This window comes from Pogonomyrmex barbatus, unplaced genomic scaffold, assembly GCF_055798465.1.
Source record: "Pogonomyrmex barbatus isolate J1 unplaced genomic scaffold, ASM5579846v1 scaffold5, whole genome shotgun sequence".
Classification (NCBI taxonomy): Eukaryota; Metazoa; Arthropoda; class Insecta; order Hymenoptera; family Formicidae; genus Pogonomyrmex; species Pogonomyrmex barbatus.
In genome coordinates, this window is record NW_028297149.1 from 7,225,027 (window position 1) to 7,250,046 (window position 25,020).

General features: G+C 35.6%; 1 protein-coding gene and 1 long non-coding RNA gene across 5 annotated transcripts in view; both read left to right on the plus strand.

Moving 5' to 3' along the window:
• Sesn (Sestrin) overlaps positions 1–25,020 on the plus strand; it is a 168,948-nt gene that overhangs the window by 57,989 nt on the left and 85,939 nt on the right. The gene's annotated exons all lie outside the window — the stretch shown is intronic.
• Positions 10,202–24,200, plus strand: LOC148935419 (uncharacterized). The gene is made up of 2 exons (XR_016140378.1): positions 10,202–12,833; positions 13,216–24,200. It is a non-coding gene; the product is annotated as an uncharacterized LOC148935419 (long non-coding RNA).

Below are 25,020 nucleotides of genomic sequence, written 5' to 3' on the forward strand. Positions count from 1 at the left end.
GATGCAGGCAATGAGAATGCAAAAAATTTTAACGACTCCGACTTATCTGCCGTCTACCTTATCATCTATCTATTTTTGCCCAACGCCGTTAACAGCACCTCGAATTAATCATAATATGATACTAGATAGGCTTAGCACCGTTCTTCGATCTTCGTAATTTTTATGTTGCACTGGCATACTCGGACTTGAAAAATTACTATACATAATTCATGACGGCTTGTTATCGATTAGTTAATGCTGGGTTTGCTTCATTGCTTTTTTTTCATTGAAGATTTTTACAAACGCGTTCGGAATTCTTGCTTTCATTACGGATCAATATCACATTGTAGCGTATAAAAATTGAGAAAAATTAAGTTTCACCATATTTTACAATACTTTTGAAAATTATTTGCGCACATAAATTTAAATTTTACTTGACAGAAGAAGGCAATTTCTAATTCATTTTAAAAATTGAAAGGAAAGTGGAAAGAAAGTGGCGTAAGTGTATCGATGCAAAAATAACCAATCAGTCTCGGGAATTGTAAAGTATCGTACCGCACAATGTATTGTTACTTTTCTTGAATTCATTTCTACTTTGAAAGACACTTCGGATCTGCTGACCTTTGCTGAATTTATTTATATTGAATCTTTACGTATAACAAGATTCGCGAAAGAATGTACCGCAGAGTCACGTTTGCAGTTGTGAATATTCGAGGAATGTCAATCATTTCGTATCGGTGATAGGGTCACCTGTTTTGTGGTATAGCATTTAAGAGGCACAGCACGTAATAACTGTCCTAATTATAAATACCACCTCATCGATTTATATTAAGTCATTGTTACATATATGTATTTGTAAAACGAAGGATAATAACGCAAGAAATTAAACTTTTTATAATTTAAGATACATTTTCTTTTACGCGTTGTACGACTGTGTAATTAAGGTCGCATTACAAAATAATTTAATAACCATCGCTCTTAATTACAGATAATCGCGAATCTTTAGGAATTAAGCAAAAGACAGATGTTACATCAAAATCTAAATTAATCACGTCAATTAAAGCTTCTCTCATCATTTACGCTTTATTTACTCTTCCTAAGTTCTATTGGAATTGTCGTAACTCTTCCACGTAATTGTCATCGTGTTGTTGCGTACAATTCAACAAACGAAGAACGATTCTCTTCAATTTTACCCCGGCATTGCTCATTATCCAATTTCAGCGGTCGTCGAACTTCTCGAAAATTGCACGGGTTTATTCATCCGTTCCGGCGTACGAGGCCCAATTTTCATATGCCGGCACGTGAGTTTATATTTGGACACGAATCAGCGGGGAGGGGGGGGGGTTCCGTTCACGTTCGAACTGAGAATCGTGTGTGCGTAATTCCGCGTGTTCTGGTTACGACCTTCGTGCGATCATATTGCTACCGCGCGTCCGCACCGGGTAGCATAATCGACTGCATTCTCCTTTGACATGCAAATGACCGCCGTGCAGCATTCAAATTGTAACTCGTATTCGTAACGTAACGTATTCCGGTATAGTTGCACGCCGACTTTTGTACTGCACAGCAAGCATGATGCGTTACGCGGCGATAACGCGGCTTTATTAGGTTGCATTTTGCAGTCGCGTGTTGCTAGAGCTTTGTGCAAAAGGAAGATAATGATCCTTATACCTTCGTTACACGAAAATGAATGGCCAAAGTAATCCGTAAGTAGAACGTAACTTTTCCAACACGTGTACGTATAATCCTGCCGTTTACAGCGATTAGAATAAATATTAATGGAATTAACTAGTAATCTATATGAAATGAAATTAGTGAAATGAAATTAGTGAAATTAGTGAAGCAAACGATGCGTCTAATTCGCATCGAAATAAAATCGTGTAAAATATCGTCGAATAAATTGAATTGATTAGAAACAATCCCCGCCATTGACTTCCGTTTTCATCAATGTATATTAATTTTGATCTCGCTTAGACTTACTTTCCATTTACTTTATATAATTCTGTGAATTAGAAAAGGATAAATTGAATCGAGATCAAAGTTAATTTATATTAGGGTGGAAGAGGGAATTATTGCGTATTTACTTAAACGGCGTATCGGATATAATTTAGACGTTCCTTCGCAGTTTATATGGATAGATACAAGATATAATTAATATACATTTGCACACATATACACAAATATATACGTGCGCGTGATTAAATCAAGAGTGTCATTAGTGCTCTGTTAGTATCCGGGGTGAATATTCTATCAATGTCTGTCGTATTACGTGCACATGACTGTTGCATTTGCAGGTGCTAAGTATCACCGGACAATGAGGTCGTCGATCGTTCATTGTCTGATCGAGTATTTTCACGCACATCTAACTCCGATGGTGCAACATACATCCACGAGATTGAGGTTAATGCGACAATAATTTAAATTTAATGAATTAAAAAGGTACACATTGGAGCACTAGATCGTAATTGCTCGTTAAAAGAATTATTTTAAGATTTTAATTACTTTATTCTGACAAAATCTTGATTTGAGGCTATGTGTGATAATTAATATAAGAGAAAATCTTAATCTATCTTTTTATGTTAAAAAAATCACAATTATTGCAATTATAATAAGAATAATATATATATTCATTACAAACGGATGCGCTATTATTTGTAGATTATATCCAAACATCTTGCTTTATCGTGCGCTCAGAAATCGTGAATGTGCTGAACTATCCCTTTGCGTGAATTCGCTCAATCGCGAATCTGTATAACTTGATAACTCCCTAATTATTGTGAAAATTGCAAAATGGTACAAGATTTTTTTTTTTTTAATATAATCCGCTCTACTTGTCCACGAGAGGTGATACGGTTATTACCAAACATTTTATTTATATGGATGCTCTATCATTTTCGATTACACTTTCAACTATCTTGCATCTAGTAATTATGAGAGTGAGCTGTTCCTCTGCGCGGATGCATACTCATTTACAGATCTTTGAAAACTAATAACTCATTAATTATTACAAAAATTGCAAAATGATAGGAAACTTTTTTATTCAATATATATATATATATATATATAAAACTCTATCTACCCAAGGAAAGGTAATACAGTTATTACTGAACACCTTATATACATATTATTTTTATAATAATTTTATAATAATTTGAATAATTGTGATCTTTTTAATATGAAGATTATGATTTTTTTTTTTAAATTAATCGCCGACAAATTGCTAAATGAAGAACTCGGGTTGCACGGTGCGGTGCGTTCTATCATTATCTCTCGTCTCTTGTATAAATAGTTCCAAGCGCAAGTATCCTAATGGCGTGATACTTGAGCGAGCATCGCTAGACGTGGTTATTCACTTTTATGCACAGCAAAGTCGTTATGGAAGTTTGAGGAAAACAGGCCACGCGTACTTCGTACGCTTTGTATGTATATATAAACTGTAATTTCCTAATGTACTTCTAATGTTCTTATGCAAACGGTTATTTCTAACAGCGCGAACGACAAGTCAACACTTTTAGCCCGATAACTTGTAACGCTAGTATGACATTTAAATCATCGACATTCTACCATTCCCAACCACAGATGAAAATCCGTATTATTAATCTGAATCTTTTTAGCATTGATATCAAAGATACATGATATATAAATTTCCAAACGTTAAAAAAAAATCAACGTTATAAAATCAAACGTTAGCGAATTTTCGCGATTGGAGGTAAACAATGTTGGGTGGAAACAACTTTGCTCGCGATTGCGTAACAGATATGTTTGCAATCGCGAGCTCGAAGCGAAATTACTGCGTGACGGAGAGACCGGTTCTGAACTCTCGAACTCAATTCAAACTGACTGCCGGCTCGGAAGCCATTATGCTGATCTAATGTCAATGCGAGAATAATTTCAATTACGCAATGATTTGTTTTCAATCGACAAGCTTCGGATCGCTACACGGCTAAACGGCTCTGGCCTAACACTTCCCCCGAGCTCGAAGTCGGGTCTTAATCATTGACAATGAGTTACGGGACCGCACCTTGCTGACTGCGCTGTTTCAACTATCTATTTAATCATTTCCACGTGGCAATAACTTTAACTCCGCTTTTACGCAACGATTTGTTTTCGAGCTCCGGGGTGGAATTGTACGATAGAAGGAAGGAGAGGTTCGCGGTGTATGTGCGCACTCACTTGGCCGTAGATGCCTTTTAGAGGTTGAGAAAATATCTGTGTCACTCGCGACGATCGGTCGCCACGGTTGAGCTTGCCAGATACTGGTTGTAAACAGGATGGAATTCGCATGCATATTCAAGTTGACGCGACGGGAGTATCGAGGTCGCAGGCTTAATTTTCGCTCGGAGATTTCAGGCCTCGAGAGAATAAAAGCGCTCTCGCATTTTTTGGTGAAAGTTCGGATGGACAGTAGGCTCCGTAGGATCGATCAATTGGGTTAACGACTCCTCGAGCAGGTATATTCGCCAGTCCGAGCACGAACTCGAAATTGTGCGATTAACCGAGGTGATTATGACAGCGGAGAAAACCTCGCGTCAAAGTAACCTCCGATAAAATTGACGCTCATTATTCTTTAACGTCCTCGCGATGACGCGCGGATAATCGTAATTAGTTGGATCATTTTCCATAATTGTATCATAATATTGTAATATTACTATCGCCTTCGTTGATGATACAATTTATATATCGGTCATTAAATGGCTATCCGCATTTAACCGGCTTTGTTAAATTTACGTTTCTAATTATTTTTTCTCACGTGTTAAGTACATACATTTTTCATGCAGTCTTTATTTATAAAGACTACTTATTAATGTAATATCTGTCATTGTTCCAAGGATTTCTGTTATAATTAAATTGTAAATCAAGGAAAGATAAAAGGAAAAGAAACAACGCTACTAGAAAACAGGAGTAAGTTTTTATTCTTTTCCAATTGTCTAAGTTTTTTTATTGAAGGATCTATGTTGTTGGCAGTATCGTAATCGACGTTTGAAATGATTTACATAAAATATGTGTCATCAACGGACTGTCCGTTTAACGTAGCGAATAATCATTTATAAGAACTACGGCTTCCGCTCGTAGTTATCGAAACGCGAAACTCGACCGTCATCGTACATCTGTCGTCCACCAGCGATGTCCGCTTTGAAATTCCCAAACTCGCTTTCACGTATTATGTGCAAATTTGCGCGCACAACACGACGCGAGGAACGTTCGTTCCCGGCCATTTACAACGCCATCATTTACAATTTGTGGTCGTGGCTCGTTGTGAAATGAACTGACATACGACTCGTATACATTACCCGTATGGACCCGTAGAAATTCGCGTACATTTCCCTCTCAAGAAACGACAATGCAACTTTTATTCGCGTCAGGGTTCCTTAGTTTTATTTTCAAATTGAGCAATTTGTACTGATTTAATTTGCAACGTGTAACAATAAAGCTGAAAGATCCTTAATTCGCTTTAATACATTTTAATTCTATTTTTTTATTCAATATCTATTAATTCTTCGTATTATGCTTTAATTCGACTCTCTTTTTACAAGACTGAATTTTCAAGTACCTCTTATATACAGTCAGACGTAACTTTCTTAATTTGTATCTATGATTTCGAAATGTCTAGTTTTTAGAATGTTATGCCATAGTTCTCTCTCGAGAGCTTTTAGCGAAATTTAATATTACGGTAACGCGATATTTCGCGACGCGAATAATATCACATCAGGGATTCTCGACTCACGTTACGTCGACGATTAACGTCCCTGAACGGCGCTATATGTACGTACGTTAATTCTCTAATAACTAGCGTACGTGTGTTACACGTATACACGCGTGCGACGTATATGGTTGAGCTTGGTAAACAACAGTGGTTGCCAAATCGCGGCTATTAATAAATGGAAAATCATTTGCGTAATGAAATACATTCGGCCGGGCTGACGTTTCGCAGAATCAGACGCGAATCTCGCGCAAATGTTCGATATCGCATTGAATAGTTAATTTCGATGGGGGTCTCACGCAGAAGCTGGCCACAAAGCAAAATGTTGAGTAGAATTAATATTAATTTTCTTTGATATGTTGAAGCATAATAAGTAATATTTCCGGAGAAACATTTATTTGCAATGATATCTATAGTAATACGATAATGTCTAGTTTTGCTAAATTGATACTTCAACAATAATGCTTTACGGTTTTTTGCAAGTGCTTCTTAAATCTCATTTAATGTTTCTTTGAATATTACGTCTGTGGTTTTCTTTAAGCGAGAGCAACGTTCACTAGAAGAGAGTCATTAATTTTGCGTGATAGTTATAGAAACGTGTGTAGTTTAAAGTAATGTTTTATCTCGACTGGCAGCCATAACAGATATGATTATGCCTAGATACGCTAATTGACACTTCAAGGACTTGACAATGTGTTACAGTAATCTGAGCCTCATTTCTCTAAAGGTGAGCCTCATTTCTCACCTTTAATTCTTTGAACATTTAAATTTATTCCAATATATAAATTAAATTTTGCAGGTATCTATTTCAATTTTGATTGGTCATTCGTAAATGCGAATTTTACTAATTTATGTACAATTGTTTCATTCTTCATTAAAAGCGTTGAATTTTAAAATAAAAAAATAAAATCAAATAACTTACGTCAAAAAAACAAATTCTTATATGTAATTCCAGATGTTTTAATCTGTTCGTAAAAATATGTTGATATATTGAAGAGTTAAAGAAAAAAACTTTTGTAAAAGATCGATCGTCTCTGATATCAGACAAGATGTTATGGCTGCGAATGCAAATGGGTTAATGCGATAATTTAATATAAAGCTTCCAAGCGGTCGTTAACCTCTCGAGTACATAAAGAGCAAGAGCTAGAGGTAAAGTATACCCTCAGCCACAATGACGTGCATCACGCGTCACTGCACATACCTAGAGCGATAATTTGCCGTGACGTGCAACGTGCGTCACTGCAGCAAAGAAAAATCTGTGTCTATGATTAAGTTCATTTACAGCATCGGCACATTACTGTGATATGTTACATTTGAATATATAAGAGTAATAATTGTATTCTTACATTCCTATTATTTATACTGCATTTTTTTCTTAATAATCATCAAGAGTTTAGGAATATTTTTTTGTCACTTGTATTTCTGTGTGCGTGTGAGAAATGGAAATCTATTTCTAACAGAGCGACATAATAAGCACGCTGATTACCCTAATTACCGTACGCATACAACCGTACAAGATTCATGATTCCGTGTCTTGCGTGTCTTTTTGCGTGACTTGCGTAGAGTTTAACGATTATGCGCGCATGAACGGAAAGCTGAACTCGAAATCGAAAGCGGTGGATTTAAATAAAGCCTAAGTTTGATCCTCTTGGATAAATGTCATTAAGCCGCCGGCGACAAATATATAGAGTCCTCGGGATTGCGTTTAATTAACATTTCTTCGTAAACCACACACGAACGTCATTTGTCCATTAATAAATACGCCCGAATCGCCTCGCGTAACCACTCGATAGATAAATAATGTAACCGATGCCGGTTACGAGATCGAAGCTGCAATCGGAACAAAGGGTGGGTATGTATTTGCGCGCGCGCGTGTGTGTGTGTGTGTGTGTGTGTGTGTTTTATATGCACCGCGTACACGTGGCGTGGCTCTGTGTGATTTACATATAGCAATTAACCCTTTGCGGTCGTGGCGTTCGCAACGGCAAGGATTTATGTGCCGGAGGGGCACATTGCGAGAGACTTGCAAATCAAAGGGCAAGTTTGCCTCTCGCACGGCGTCCACAGGGAACCAATCGATTGCTCGTGACACTCTTCCGGACGTTCCAACATAGTTGCGTACGCTGTGACCGAATTTTCATTATGTTTTGTTGATTTTGGTGGACACGGAAAGTGAAATATTGTAACCAGGATCAGGTCCGAAAATTCTGGCGAGTTTCCATTAGGCATTTTTTTAGCAGATTTTTTTCAGTTTTAATAATTATAGATTATAGGTCTTGTATTATTTTTATCAGATTTATAAAACGATACCAAGCTGTGTGTCTTGATTTATTTATGGTGTAAATGAAGTATAAATAATTACTATTAAGAGAACAACAAATTGATAATGGATTTAATTGAATGAATTGATTAAAAAATTAGCTAGTATTTATCTTATTTTGAAATTATCTCTTATCAAAGATATTTAAATAAGTTTATTATTAGTTTGACAGTATTTAAGATCAGAATTTATTTCTCTCAGTACAATTATTTACATGCACTTGACGTGAAAGTTGTTATCTTTGGGAACACTTCAAAAATAATTTTAAGAATGACATTCAAAAATGGTATCACAATTTTAATAAACTTAACATAAAATTTAATTACGTTATGACGTATCTCGTGGAATATCTGATAGTTAATATTCGTAACTATTATCTTGACCGGCTATGTTAACAAGTCACATTAGTCACTTTGGAAAACAATAGCTCTTAAAAAAAGTAACACTGACAGCCTTCAATGCCATATCACCATTGCCTTAGGATATCATTCTTAAAATTCAGACTGTCTCGCGTGTGCGGCTTTTAATACCAGCGGTTATCAGTCGAGTCGCATATCAGCGGTGATTGCTTGTGATGTTAATCCTGAGCTGATGATGTGAAAACAGTTGACATAATTGATAATAAAGTTTCTCTTGATAATAGAGTTTCTCTCTTGCTTTCTTTACTTTATTGTTAGATTTCTTTAACATGGTTTTTTCGAATATAATATTAATTATTTTTACATCAATTTTTATATAAGATATTTAAAAATATAAATGATCTTAGAAAAAAGAATAAAAGAAAAATATGATTACATTGAAATCAATCTTTTTATTTATTTACTTTGGGTACATATAAAAACCAAAATATAAAATTTAAGCTTAAAGATCTGAATTAGTCTATATATTTTTCAAGGATTAAAATAAAATCAGAATAAATCTTTATACGTTTAAATGAAATTTACAATTGGTATGGATTTTTATATTTTGCATAATATAGGATGTGATTTATATATTTACTAAATGATAATTTGATAAAATATAAGCCCGAATTATTATTTGTATTATTATTATTTGTCAAGTAGATAATTTTTCATTATTGGATTTCATATAACTAATGCTAGAATGAATATTTGTACTGAATTTAATATATATTTTAAATATACTAAGATTGTATGGTAACCTATACACATGCCTTGAATCCGTTTAAATTTAAAAATCTATTTTTCTTTAAATTTGCTCAAGAGATGCTTTATCTTCAATGATCTTTGTATTCTCTTCGCGCGACGAACATACAAAGCAAAAGAGTTATTTTTACATCTGATACAATACCGTTCTTTTCATATCTCTTTCATATCTCTTTTCAGAAAAAGATATCAAACTTTACAAAAACTTTCAGAAATATTTCACTTTCAATATCTCAAGAGACACAGATAGTATCTCGCAACAAATTTCTTTTTTTATTTTTTTTTAAGTATACATGTTTCAACTTAATTTTGAAGTATACATGTTATTCAACTTAATTTTGAAAGTTGCTTTTTCGTTTCACGCTGCCTTTACGTGCATTCATTTACAATGTAGTAAATTTTACAAAACTGTGTTTCTTCACAGCCGTAAATGCGATTCGTAATACGCGCAGCGTCCGTAGTGAATCACGAATAAAACGAGCGGTTCTATAAAGCAAGATAAACACGATCACAGTCATCACTGGCGACAAAACAACGAATTCGTTGTGCGCTCGCATGAAGAATATAAAGTTCTCTGTCTTTATTTCTATCTCATAAAATATCTAATTATTGATATCATAATAATTTTTTCAAATAATTTCATTTATTTGCTTTGATTTCTACAATTTTTTTAAGTTAAAATTGATACATTCTTAAAAATTATTTAATTACTGTCAAAAATAATAAAAAAAATGTATCTAGCTAAATTTACATTTTCTAAATTATAACTAAATTAAATCTAGTAAAAGATTGAGATTATGAGCGAATAAGAGCTTATTATTTCTTTGCGAAGTTAAGAACATTTAAAATTCATGTTGTTAACATTTTCAAAATTTAATTTATGAAATGTTTGCCATTTTTATTTGCTTATAATTTATGAATTGTCCGCGCCTTGAATTTTTACGAATGAGAAAATAGTAATGATTCGAAGTTGGAGAAATGAATACGGTTGTTACGACGTCTTATGTAAAAATCCATTGGGACACACGAACTGTTCGAGTCTATCGCTGAATCAGCTCGTTTGAACGACAGACAGACGATCGGGGCTTTCCTTCTCCTTTCGAAGTCTCCCGAGCGGCGCCAAAATGCCAGAAGCACCACGTGTCTCTTGGCGCCGAAGTATATATGCCGTGAGATCGCACAATCTAGCACGCACGTCGCGCGCGTGCGCGCGGGCGCGGTACGCTCGAGTAAAAGAAACGCCGCTAGGGAGAACGCGGAAACTTTTAATAGCTGCTTTCGTGAGACGAGTCAAGGACAAGTCGTCTCCTTCGTCGAGATCGTTAAATAGCGGTGGATATAAAGAAAGTCGGCGATAACGGATTAACGCGAGGTCGCGAAATCCCCGCCGACAATTTCGGCGCCGAGCGCGCGAGGAAAATGATTTACTTTCACATCTATTAGCGTTGCTCAAGCTCAGCGTGTTAATGCGTCTGCGAGACGATCGTCGTTTTAATATCATCACGGACGTACGATACCAGAACGCTTCTTCTTGGCTAGCTCTTTTAAAAACAGACAAAATGTAGCTGAAGTATTTTTAGTGTTAATTTAATATTAAGTCAATATTACATTTGTCTGTCAAGTTGGCCTTGTGAGAAATATAAGCTCTCATAATTTACGGACATTTATTTATAATTATTAACTAAAATTATATATTATATATTTTTTTTATTTGCCAGAATTCTTGCTTTTAAGAAGATTTTAATATCGAAATGATACAGAGATTTCCTCCTTTATCTTCACACTTAAATCACAAGAGATGAACGTAAAAGATTATGCGGATAGCTTCAAAGACGAAATCGCGTAGATGGCGGACAAGGCGTTTGTTGCGGCGAGTTTAATTATCGTTGCATTAATTTATAACAGTTATAAAGATTATACTACCGCCTCTTTACTTATTATTCTAGTATTAAAACGCGTCTTCTCTGGCTCTCCATCTTCGTCTTCCTCTCCGAATACATTTCTCATTACTCGATATTTTTACAGTCGCCACCTGTTATCTTTGTGCTTATATTACTTATCGCTCATTAACGTTGATAATCTGCTGTTGCTGTCGTGGGTCATTGTCCTAGAGCGTAATGAAACACTGCTATTCCACTTTCATCCTATCGTTTCCGGCGCGCGTCGACGTTCGCGTTTAATATTCTAGTCTAGCGTGCATTATTCCTATCAAGAGTGTTTGTTATCTCGGTGGTGCGTCGGTTAGGTTAAAGAGATTACTGCGTCAGCGGTGTAGTATAATTAGAAACAGTAACATCCTTAGAATCACAATAAAAACGTTACTTCTATTTTTAAAGAAGACTCACAAAGAGAATTAGAAATATGTTATAGAATTTTCTCATAGAAGAAAAGCGGTTAGGTCACATCTGTGATAAAACACGCGGTTATTTCTATAAATTTATTTCTCTACTTCATATAGGATATAAAATAGTATAGCGGAAAAATAATATTATTCATAGCATTCGTGTCTCCTGGATGGATTTCATCTAGACTGGAAGCTTTAGACTTGAAGCCCGTAATCTCCGCGTTAGCAATGTGATATATATTTCAATCTCATTTGGATCGGTTTTTTAAAATTTTTTTTTTTTCATGTTTGCAGTGTTATGCTTACGCGAATAGTTTCAAGTGCTCTCGTCAATGGGAAATATTACGTTGATTCAAATAACATCGCTGATAATCGTGATATTTATAACGTCTCCGGCACAGATGACTACGAGATGACTACTAGTCTATGCAATCGGTGATGCAATTGCGAGATCACGTTCACGGCACGTGTTGGTGATGTGTTGGGATTCATTGTGATTTCCACCGATGCCAGAAACTATCGAGGAATCGTTCACAGGCGAAATTCTAGCCGTTGATTCTCTAAATAATTTCGTTGAAACGCCACGCAACGTGGTGCCACGTGTTGTCCCTTTCACGTGAAAAATAGGTCTATTAGAAAGCAGTCGTGGACGAATGAAGCCGGTTATTACGACGAATCAAAATCTATTTGTATAAAAATTAAGGTAATCTTTTGATGGTAGGAAAGGGAACTAATATATTCTGCAGATTTCTGTAATTCTTTGTTAAATTGTTATACCACACATGATTGGATTAATAATATTATCATAATGTATCGCGATAGACTATGATGCATTGTTATAATAGAATATTTCTATTGCGAAATTTTAATGCGTCCGTCAGTCAAGCAGTTAACTATTGACATAATCGTCGTAAAATTATTTTTATAAAATCGTCGTTCCTTACGGCACGAGCACGCGATATTTCGTATTCAGACGGACTTTTTAATATTCATTAACGTCGCTTATCTCCGAGCGGTTATCAACTTTAACGTTTTTCCCTTTGTTTTTCACAAATCATCGTTAAAAGCGGCATGCTGCTGCTTCTTCAACGACCTTCCTCCAGCGACTGGTGCGCGTGCACAATTCGTTATCATTGTTTTGCTTATTTTTGTCGCAAATGATAAGAGACGGCGCGCCAGAGCCTTCTCCCTCTGCCACGCACATATGGGTATATAAATACTTGCATGATATTTAATCGGTCTATCAGATTTTTGTATTATAACATTTTGGAATCACATCTAAGTTATCATTCTTGATTTTATTTCCAATTTAAATTTATGACGGTAATTTATGTGGATTTATTGGTACAATTTATCATTCGCAAACCTGATCTTTCATTATACTGACAGCCCGATTAAATTATATAGGATTGCGAAAAGAAGTTTTTGTATAAAGTCTTAACTTGTCGGATATTTTTCACTTTATATAGGTTGTGCAAAGTGATATTACGTAATGGTTTTTAAAAAGATATTTTGCATTTTCTGTTCGATATGGTTAAAAGTTACTTTACGCAATTGATAAAAATAAACTTGAAATCCACATTTTATTTGTAATTTTATTAAATTTTATTAAAGTCTATTAAATTACATTTGAAGCAAAATAAAAATGTTTATAAAAATTAGGAAAATACAGTCTAAAGGAAAATACTGTCTTTTTTGTTTCAAGATTTGTCTCATTTGAAGACATTTGAAGACAAGAAGAAGAATATAGTGGTATTGTGATGAAATAATCGAGATAAGCGTATCAAAACGTGTTTATCGAAAGCCCCAAATTTCTGCAATTCCATATTATCATCGGCATAAATAGAACAACATAGACGGCTGGGGACGAATCGATGACGAAAAGAACCAACAGAGACAGGGAGAGAGAGAGAGAGAGAGAGAGAGAGGGAGCGAGCGAGGAAAAAACAACACTCACATGCCGGTGGCTCGTTCATTGCGCTCTTATCACACGAGGGGATTCGACGATTTATTGACGACTGCGTTTGATAAGAAGAAGGCGAATGAGCTACGAGAACCGTGTGAGTGAAAGCGTTCGTTGTGAGGATAAGAGAGTCAATCTGTTGGGCAAAAAAAACGAAAAGAATTGCGCGATTATCCGACTAATTCTACCATAATCGCAATCATCCTTGTTAATCTGTGTCAAGTGGCTAATTGTGTTTGTCTCTGTACTTGGCCGTTCATAAGACATATCATAAGACACGACAAAATACAATTTTCCTTTCTTAGATGACTTTAGTAACCGCGATAAAAGCAAAGATCCTGTTTTAAAGAATATTAATTTAAAAAGCTTCACTTTATCTCATAAAATATTTAAAGTTAACTGTTGCCTCAGGTGAAATTACTGCTTTAAAAAAATTGCATCTAAAGTTTTTTTATCTTACGGAATACTTGGGAACAACCACAACTCCATTATCAGTTAATAGCTATAGTTTAAAAAAATAGAAACTTTAAATGAATTTTTTCTTGAGTAGCAATTTTATTTATATGTACTTTTTTCCAGTTATCAACATCTCTCAATTGTTACATGTCCGTTATCGGTTACATTATTTTTTATGTTTTCGTGATTCATCTCTATTAATATATAGTTGCGATATTTTTTCTTGCAAAATTGCAAGTTATAACTTCCATTTGTTTAAGACATACTTGTGTGTCTGTTGCATGTTTCCACTTTGAGACACGTAAATAACAAATGTAAAAATAGCATTATTTATAATAAATAGGTATTAATTATTGAAATTATGTTGATCTGTACAAATTAATTTTTAAAAATAGATAAGAAATGACACACACGTGCTCTATGTTATCTTAAAAAAAAACATTAAAAATAACATTAATATATCATTTTTTAATTTACTTTTCTTTGAAAAAATGTTGATATTATAAAATTAAACTATTTTAAATAAAATTTATATATATTTCATAATTCTTTCTTATCAAAAAAATTTATGATTATACAGAAAGATATTATTAAAATAAAAATATGGTTAAACGCAAAAACGCTGAAGCTAAATCAAATATACGAAAATATAAAAGACATTTGTGTTTAGAAAGTGCCTTGTAGATATCTTTTAGATATTCTTTAGACATCAAAAAAAATCTCTTTTAGAATACAAAGATAAAAATAAAAATTGTTATAATTATTATATGATTTAACTCTTAGCTATTGATTAAATTGAAATTTAATTAATTAAGATAAAAAAATAAAAAATTAAGATCAAAATGTAAACTTTGCTTATCTCAGTTTTCCATATTAAGAAAATTTGTCATTGTTTTACGCGTATTTTGCTGCACGTGACTGCAAGTTACTGTTGCATCTTGATTTAAAAAAAAATATGAATTAAAAAAAAATCCTAGGACGTTATAAGCTCCAAATTTTAAAGACATACTATTTCGACACATTGTTAAATTTATTTCACAAAAAACACGACAGTTTTACAAAAAAACTTCAGGAAATCGTCGTAATATAAGTACATGTATATGTTGTTCCTTCGCATTCGCGCTTTCATGATTGGCAAAACGAGAAATAGAATTTGGTACTCTTGTAAAATTACGTAATCCTCATCGCCAAACACTCGATTTATCTTCCATCCGTTGCCAGGTCTCGGTATCCGTATTATTTTTCTTTGTCATCATCTGCGACGAGTGCAAAGCTGCAACGTCCACGTGCGGACTACACACACGTGTCGTTATACCGCAAAATGGCGTTAAATAACGCGAGCGAATGCGTTAAAATATTATAGCGCAGCTACGTCATCGCGGCGGCGGATTATAGTCCAGTTTGCGATATACCGGGGTCAAACGCCCCGTTATCACGCATCGTGGCCGTATACGGGATACTATGTAGTCGTATATACGCGTGTGCACGCGTGTGCACACGTTACTTTGTGGCTGTTGTCTCTCGCAGTGACTTGGAAACTCGCATGCCTGAATATTAAGTAAAAGACGGTTTTCCTGCGCGGCAATTGTAGGCGGAAATCACGTCGAAATATCCTCTATTTCTGTCCTCCCTAAAAGTTTCTTTTTATTTTTAAACTCGACGATTTAGGATAGGATGAGAATTAATTGTTAATTACGTTAATAACGTTTGCCTAATGTGAATTGTTAATACTATATAGATCAGTATTAAAGTGTGCGCGCTAATATTATACAAGAGGCGAATGCTAATTAAAATAAATTAGTTGTTAATTCATTCATTGAGCAATTTATTCGTTTCGGTTCTCGATAGTTATAAATCTCATTTGTATTATATCAGTTATATTGAAATAGGAAATTATCAATGAAACTAAACTGCGAATTCGATGAGTAAGACGTAAATAATAAGGAACGTATATATCATCTGGTTGATGTATGGCGCAATGTGCACGTCTGCAACGTGTTAATTTATCGCCTCTACAGTCTATCTCTATATTCCCAGGCTTCTCTAGTTGTTTCTATCGTAGAAAAGGAAACGAAGTAGGTCACTCGAAAAGATAGCATGATGCGTGCGTTTGCTCACTATACGATTTCGTGATGGCCGAAATGGTCAACATTCGGAATCTCCCATTTTTCGATCGATGTAGTATTACACGTTATCTCCGCTAACAAAAATCCACTTTTTTAGCTTGCAATAATGTCTCCAGAGAGCTTATTTAGATAAATCTATTTTTATTTACGATATCATACTGATATTATTGTACAATAATAATAATAATAAAATAATGAAAACGCAGAAAAATTGTTTTATAAAGATTATTAAAATCTCCTATTTGTCTCGAAAATTTTATTATCAAAATTAATTTGTAACTGTTATTTAGAAAGTACCTTTTACTTATGTCAAAAGTTTCTATTAAGAAAAAAAAAACAACATCTATACATCTTAATATCAATATACATACAATACTGCATCTTGGATGCAAGTTTTGTATCCGTTCGTTTCCGCAACTATTTTTGCATAATCGAGCATATGACAGTAATCCGCCTTCGCAAATGAATATTTTGCAGAAGAAGAGACGCATGCATCAAGAGATATTCGCGTTTCTATTGTATCACGCGCGCGAATGCAGAAGCGATTTAAATTTTGATTCGCGTCACTTCGGATTTCTATTAAAAAAAATTTTTTTCTTACATCCTTAATTGCAAATATAGCAGCAACTGGAGGATCTAATTATCGAATAGACTAATATTATGGGTCGTATAATTTCCAAGTAAAACATCGTAGGACTCCAGAAGCGCGCCAAATTTCGCGGTGATGAAAATTTTTTTGTGTCTTATTTTTAGTAGAGACCTTGAGATGGGCCTGTACAGCTTAAAGGCCCAGACCTACACGCCATTGAGTACAAGTGACCTCGATCGGTCCGAGCCACGTGTCGATCTACTACGCCGTTTGTTCGTCGAACATTCGCGCGTCTGGTGATTCGTGCCTCACACCAGATACTGGGCGCCTTTTAGAGACGATTATTACACGTTCATCATACGTTACGTATATGCATTATGCATGCACACGCGACTCAGTCTGGAATCGCGCACGATTATTAAGCGCTAGCTCTAAACATCGCCACGTGCCGTGCCAACGGTTAAAATAATAGGCAAACAACCATTTCTACGGAAACGTCAAATAAGACGCACGAGGCGATACGTAAAGATTAACGATAATAGTTGACAGGCAATCTATTGATATAGATTTCTCCGAAGACTCTAATCATTTAGACATCTAAGCCTCACTGATTAATTGCGAATTTTTTTCCTTCCGCGTGACAGAATTCAATACCAAGCTAATTAATTATCGCGGACTGATACGCGGTGCATCATCGCGACCATAAGCGTCGGCACACAAGTGTGCGCCTACTTAGCATTATCGTATGAGCTCTTTTCGTGTCGCATGTGTTGACCTTTCGTTTGTTCTTGAAATACGAGCAAAGATGCAAACACGCGGATAAAATTGCGGTAATGACACCAAATTGAAAGAATATCGAGATATCCGAATATCGGCTGTTTTCAGCGCGGGAAGGATCATCTCATCGAATCATATTTCAAATTAGACAGTGTTTAATGCGGATTACTGCGTCATGAGTTATGGAGATTGAGTCGTTCTTAATCGGGCAGATAATCAGTATGACTACAGACCGAAGAACCGTTTTTCTCTGCTGTTTCTAGCAGATCTATTTGCATACTCGCGAAGTTCTATAAATAGCGTCAATGGCGCGATGTCCGCCTAATGAAGCTGTCGCTGTTGTTCTCACAGCTTGGATGCGCATTTATAGAAAGCGTATTGAATCCCGCGTATTTTTCCATTTGCTCCTTTCGCGAAGAATGGAACTGACGCATTTCATTAAATAGCATTTACCGATAATCGTAAGTCGATCGCGCGCGATCAAGAATTACGCGTAGAGTGACCAGACGCGCGCTAATCCAATCAATATTGCATTGGAAACGAAATCGCTTTTTTTTTTTTATGATTAAGAGACACAGATGCCGCAGACAGCTGCGTAGCGTCGCGATTCGGTCAAGGAGAATTTAGTCCGCCGCTGGATGGAAACGCAATAAACGCGCCGGCGGAAATACCTGGGCCCGTGTCCAAATGCGAATCAAAGGCGCATGCTGTTGCACCTCTAATATAATTCCCCTGTGTTTGCCGTGTCTCATTTAGCATGAACTACGCGTGCGCGTCTCTCTCTCTCTCTCTCTCTTTCTCTCTCGAAAATACACGCGTTTGTTTATCGAGCAATAATAGCGGCAGCACGTGATATCGTGCGCATTTGCACGTGCACACTTACCGTCAAGAAATTTCCTCAATGTAATCTTTACAAAATCTTGGGAGTCTACTTGTATGCGCGCTTTTCGATGCACTTTGTGCTTATGCTTTCGACGTGAAGCGCCATGTAGGATTATTTTGTTCTTCCTATGTTAATGAGTTAATTTTATATATCGAAGAATGAAAATATTAGAATATCATTTGTGCCCGTTCAGAATAATTATCCGCGAGGTTATTTCTGATTTGACCGAGATGATTTAATTGTACGACTTGTTGAATGGTTTAGAAACGGCGAAGATATCATCCGCACGTAAAATCCGTTATTAACGTGAAATTTACGGCGCAATAAGAAATTTGTAGATATAATTCAAGCAATCGCAAATATTTCATCATTTTATTTCGTTGTCAACCATTATGCAAAAAGTTTATAACATAATATTTTAACCGGAAGTTTAGTATTTTAGTATTTGAAATTTTATATCTCAGTTTATATCATAAAAAATATCGAAGTATCGATATAAGTTTAATCTTAAAATTTTTTTAAGCCATATTTATCGTAGTTGATTGTAGTTTTTATTTAAAAAATTTGTTTTTTACTTGGCAGACATAAACGTGCGTCAACTTGATTCAGGTTCAGCGTACCATACTATAATATTTCATAATAACATTAATTAAATACGAGCGAACTTTTAGAGTAGAGCGAAAAAATTTTATGAGTACACTATTGTACGCGTCTGTAAACCCCTTCTATGGCGGTTACGTTATTTATATCAGAGACGGGATATACTATCTATTTAGCTCGAAAATTGTGTAGCTGGATACATCCAGTTTACCGCCTCGTCTTGGACGGACTGACAACGAAATCGGCGCATAAGCGCACTCGCGCGCCGGCCATTTTTACGCACTGCGTTGCATTATCACGCATCCCGCACTCGCCGCGTCGATTCACATTGTTTATCGACTCCGTTCTCCGCAGAGCTATGTAATATTATCGTAAAACCGGCCGTAACGGGTTACAGTTATCAGCCTCGTTTCACTTCCCTCCGCGATTGCGCGGCGCTCATTAGTCGTCTTTGCAATAATAATGGATCAAAGATCTCGGCGGCCGGAACGAGCGCGTGGCACTTTCGATGACTTATTGCATTGTCTTTCCTCTCCCCACGGAAGGAAGCTGCAAAACATGAGATTCGCGCGCGCTTCCACTCCAGCACGCCTCTGCGTCTTTCGCAGAAGAGGAAACAAATAGAATCATTTCCTCGATTAATCTCGAGACAGCGTTTGCATTATGTCGTATTACGCTTTCGTGACTATTTATGGAAACCGCTATTATTCAAATCGTTTATTTATCTATCTACTTGGATTTATCTACTTGGATTCGTTGCGTATGTAGACGTATGCGTGGAGAGAAGAGAGAGAGAGAGAGATTTCCATCCGTGCGTGTCGTTCACTTATGCACACGCGAGAATTATGGTTTTTCTGCGGTTTTTTACGACGGATCTTGGAACGCTGTGTGATAATTGCGAGCGAGGAGCTCTCTGCTGGTGCGAGATGATGTCACGCATCAGTACCAGTGTATATAAATACTGAATACGTGCGAGTGCGTGCGTGCGTGCGTGCGTGCGTGCGTGCGTGCGCGTGCGTGCATGCGTAGTGAGGACACGTGCGAAAACGCCGACGACAATCGCGGCTTATCGTTCGTACGCTGAGCGCACGTAGGAAGCGTACATATATATGCGAAAACCTCAAGGAGACACAGAGACACGATTGATTTTTATTAATAGATTCGTTGTTTTCCCAAGAGGATGACATACGCCGATGTTATCTCTCAACTGTGGAAACTTACGCGAAAAGATTTTCCTCGCGAGATTCGCACTTTCGACAAAGTTTGCTGAGATAAGTGCGTTAAAGCGGATCGTCGAGATGCGCGAATACACGCGATGCCGATGGAAATCGCGATGGGAATCGTTTGCGAATCTCAGTCACGGGTTAGATGTATCTCCGATAATAACTCGCTCGGCAGGTATTTCCTTTGCCGAAATTAATTATGCGATTAATTACGTGTATATGCGCCGTTTTGCGCCGTTTTGCGATTGATATCTCGGAATTTATGTCTGTGCGCGAAACCCGACGTTTTCATTGGTCAGACGATGCCAGTGAGAAAGTCAAGAAAAACCAAGTTTTACGGCCGGCTGCGAGCGTTTTGAGGTCGGCCGAGGTGTTGTTGCGCTTATGTTATATTAAATACTTGACGTTCTCGCGGTGCCTCTCTTACTACGTGCATCGAATGCACACACGAGGAAATTCATAACACGCCGCTGAGTTTTAATGCGCGTTATAAGCTGCCATCGGTTTACTATAGTAGGTAGGTTTACGATTTGTGCGCGTTGTGCGCTCGTTGTTGATTGTCTATTTACGGTATAAACGGTGCGTTTGCTGTAAATCTCGCCGCATCTTCGATCATCATTTTTTTGTGCCGCCGCTCCGTACGCTGCTATACGATGGAATGTCCGGGGACTTCGGGACCATATGGGTTTCTTCTGACGAAATCGAAGGCAATTTCTCCTTAGCGAAAAAATTTGATGATCGTATAATGTAAGATTTTCTCGATCGTGCGTGTATAATTTATTGTCTATTTAGGAAAACGAGCGAAATTCCTCGCCGTACACACGTTTCTCCCAGATAAGAACCTGGTTTCACCTTGATCGCCGTTTTATCGGCGCTAAATACCGCGCCGCGTGTATATTTTCTCGCTTTATTTGGCGCGGTTGTTTAACTCTCCGATATGGCTCTTTTACTGGTGATGGGCCCGGTACGATAACCGGCGCGCGGTATCAGTTGCATATTACAAATAAATTTAATTGGTCTGTTCCGCTTTGCCCGGCCCAGTTACATAAACTTACTCAATAATGCAGCGTTATTTAATTGCAGCGTTACGCTCCGCGAAACGAAATACTCGTCGTTATCGTTACACGCGGAGAGTTTTTAATACACGATTCCTCTTCCTGAACATAAATTCGATAAATAACGCGCAATGGAGAAACACGTTTTATACAGTCTGCAATAATTTTACGCTGCGTAAGGTTAATGCTTCGTTGTATCGGCAGTCATTGAAAACAAAGTAACAGTAATTGTATTAAATTATAACCTAATGACTTTAATGACTATAATTATTGAAATATAAATGAAAGAGACGTAAAAAGATATTATTTAAACTGCACTTTTATACAGATGAACGTCGGATTTCACTCACGTGATCTTTTTTAAATCCACGTACAAGAATATTAATATTTGTCGTAATATCATAATCTTCACGTATCCGCATTCCAATGCGATTTTGATGCGGTCCTAAATTTTTGGCTTAAGTCGTTTTTCACTTAAACGATTCATAGCGCTGTATATTTATTTATTATGGTACAAGTACGGCCGGCCACGAGCGTGTATTATGAATATTTATCTAGCGATATTATTTTCATTTCGCACGGTGAATGGTGTCACGCGAGACTTCGTTGTCACTCCCACTATGGCTAACTATGAGTATCTATCGAGAGAAGCGGTAACGAGGTCAACGAGTCGACGATTCGTTTATCTGTTTGTTTGCTCCCGTCTAGTGCGCGCCGCGTAATTCTGTAAAACGAGCCGCTAGGCGGAATAGCAGCGAAAAATGTTAAAAACGAAAGAGAATCTTACAAATCTTACAAACATGGACATTCTATAACTTTTCTATGTGGTTATTTTGAAGTTGGGCGAATATCCAAATTTATTTCTCCTTTTACAAGAATATAAATATGAATATTACTACGTGAGAAATATTTCAAAATATTATATTTAAATATCATGTGCACATGTTAAAGAAAAGATACAATGAAAAAAAAAGAAAAAAAAAAGATTATATCTGCATATTCAGTTACTTGTTATTACCGTTTGTATTTCTCTTTTCTCGATTGCATCACAAATAACTCATTATACCGTTATACAATGGTCTCTTTTTATAAGCTCTTTATCTGCAGTCACAATTGTTCTCGCATATACAGTACATCCCACGATTATCGTATAATAGCTTAAAAGAGCATTCCGGAAATCAATTAGAGGCTAAAATTCTAATATCGAAATATCGAAATGTCGAGATCTCTCGCAATTATTTTGCTCATAAATAAGTTTGTTCAAGTTAGCCAACGCAATATTATAGCTTTATTTCTCTGTATCATAACGAAAAAAGACAACAATATATTTAATATTATATAACGTTTACAGAGATAAAGTTTTGTGATCGTGATAAGATAAAATATTTATATGATATTTATGATATTTATGATACATATTTATATAATATTTATATAATATTTTTATTTAAATAATTTATATAAATATTGGATTTATGTGTGATATCCAAGCATGTTTATCAAAATTAAGTTAAAACGCCGCGCCGGATAGAATATCCGACTATTTATCCGTTATATTTGAGTTATCACGCGGTAAATATTTCGTCATATGGCAATGATTGTTGATATAGAATGCTCGGTATTTATTTTTATTTTCAATTTCATATATATAGTATACATGTATGCATGGTGGTGCGTGCGGTGGTGTGTACACACGTTCACCTTGTCATTCGTTCAGCGACGCCCGAACCGGCAGGTAGTGGCGTGAACGGTTTCGTTGCGTTCTTATCACGATTCGATCCATTCTCTATGAAATACTTAGCGATTATTATCGCGCATAATTTATCCATATCTAGTTTAACGATAAGTGCGTCGATGATCATTTATCGGTATGTTTATTAATACCTTATATCGCAGGATTTAAATATGTTACGCGTGCGATATTAAATTTTATTCATATATCTTGAGACGAATTATATTGCGTCCGAATTTCATCATTAAATTCCACTTCATTATATTGCACGATGTCAGGTTGAGGACGCTGACGATGTATTCGATCGACTTTTTTCAATCACAAACGGAACATCGCGGTTATATATTCGATCAATTCCAATTCGAGGTATCATTTAATCAAAGCATTTAATCGGTAAATACTTATTTAATTCTGTATTTAATTTGTCGATCGTGCGATACAAGTTCGACGGTTGTATATTCGCACGGTTCGACGGTTGTATATTCGCACGGTTCGACGGTAATTTATAATCTTTTCCAGTTCGAAGTTTATTTATTGCAAGTCGAGAGAATCGTAAATTTACAATCGTACGATTGTATATTTTTTTTGTTATTTTTCCATCACGTATGATTAACGTATTCTAATCATTAGTGCGCGCGATCGTGATTAATCTGTTTTCCGAAAATACATATTATTGTGAGTAAGTGTCATGATGAAAGGAGAAACAGAGGAATCGGAGAGCGTAAGAGACGTCAGACAACAGCGGAATAATTATAAAGTAAATTATTTATTGTTATATTTTTTATTAAAATATTTTTTATTTATTATTATTTTACATGTTTGCACAGCAAATATTTATTAAGATGTTAATCATTTTGATTATTTGGATGCAGTTTTATTTTTAAAAATCACTGTAACACTATTCTACTGTACATTAGATCGTGAATGTTAAATTATCTTCTATTTTAATGGATGTAATGAATCTATAAGAGAAGGATAATACAGATTTGCATATAACATCTCATAAATCTATTGATTACCTCCTAGAATAGATAGATAGTATATAAATTGAATTATTAAGAAAATATTCGAAGATATTTTTAATTTGTCATAAGCATAAATAAAAAAAAATCCATAAGTTTTTTTACGATTAAATATTTTCTTATTGATTTATTCAAAATATATTTATGATGATTAAATGTATTCCTCTTTACATGTACATTTTATATTAATCTTTTATAATCCATCTATTTTCATATTAATAACTTGTATCGTTTGACATTAAATGCTATAAAAAAAAAAAAAAATTTGAGCTTTATATATGAATAATTATATGAAGTGAATTATAAATAATTATTTAGTTGTTTATATATAAATGAAATTTTTGCTCATTAATGTTTCTAAAAAAGGACATATAACTTGTTAAATAAAAAAGACAAGTGAATTTTGTATCATACAATGATTGTTCACAACTTTAGCTTAACAATAGCTTATAATCGAAAACTATTGTTCAAAAAGTTTTGTATTGTTTTTTATTAAATTCTAAAAATTAGGAAGTTCTTTACATGAAAAAAGTGTAGAAACTTTATGGTATTTGAAAAATTGTAGTCTTGATCGAACTCGACAAACTTTTTTGTCAAAAATTATAAAGAATATTTTCGAAGGGAATAGAATTTAATAAAACGTTATTCAAGGGAAAAGGAACAGGCGAATACGGGAGGGAACGATTTATGGAATTGCAAATTACAAATTAATTTGCGTGCGCGCGTATCGTATCGTGAAATGTATCTGCGCCGTTGTATGCATCAGCGTGAATCCGCGTACTCGTTCACCTTAAGTAGAAACACGTGTAATGAATTTTGCAGCGACGACGACGACTTGCAATCACTCACGATAAGATAAATCCGCGGCGGAGTTGTCGGAAATATCGGAGTTTTTCGCGGAATGAACGTCGTTGGGTCGTGCGCTTGGAGACAACTTGTTGCTTCACCAAGAAGGCGAACGTAGAAGAGAGAGATGGGGGCAGGGGGGAATCTCTCGTTCGTTGCATAATACCTGCACTAGTCGGAATAACGTCGTATCACGTACCTTCCTGATTTTGTTTATCGCGAGATTTAAGCGAATCTT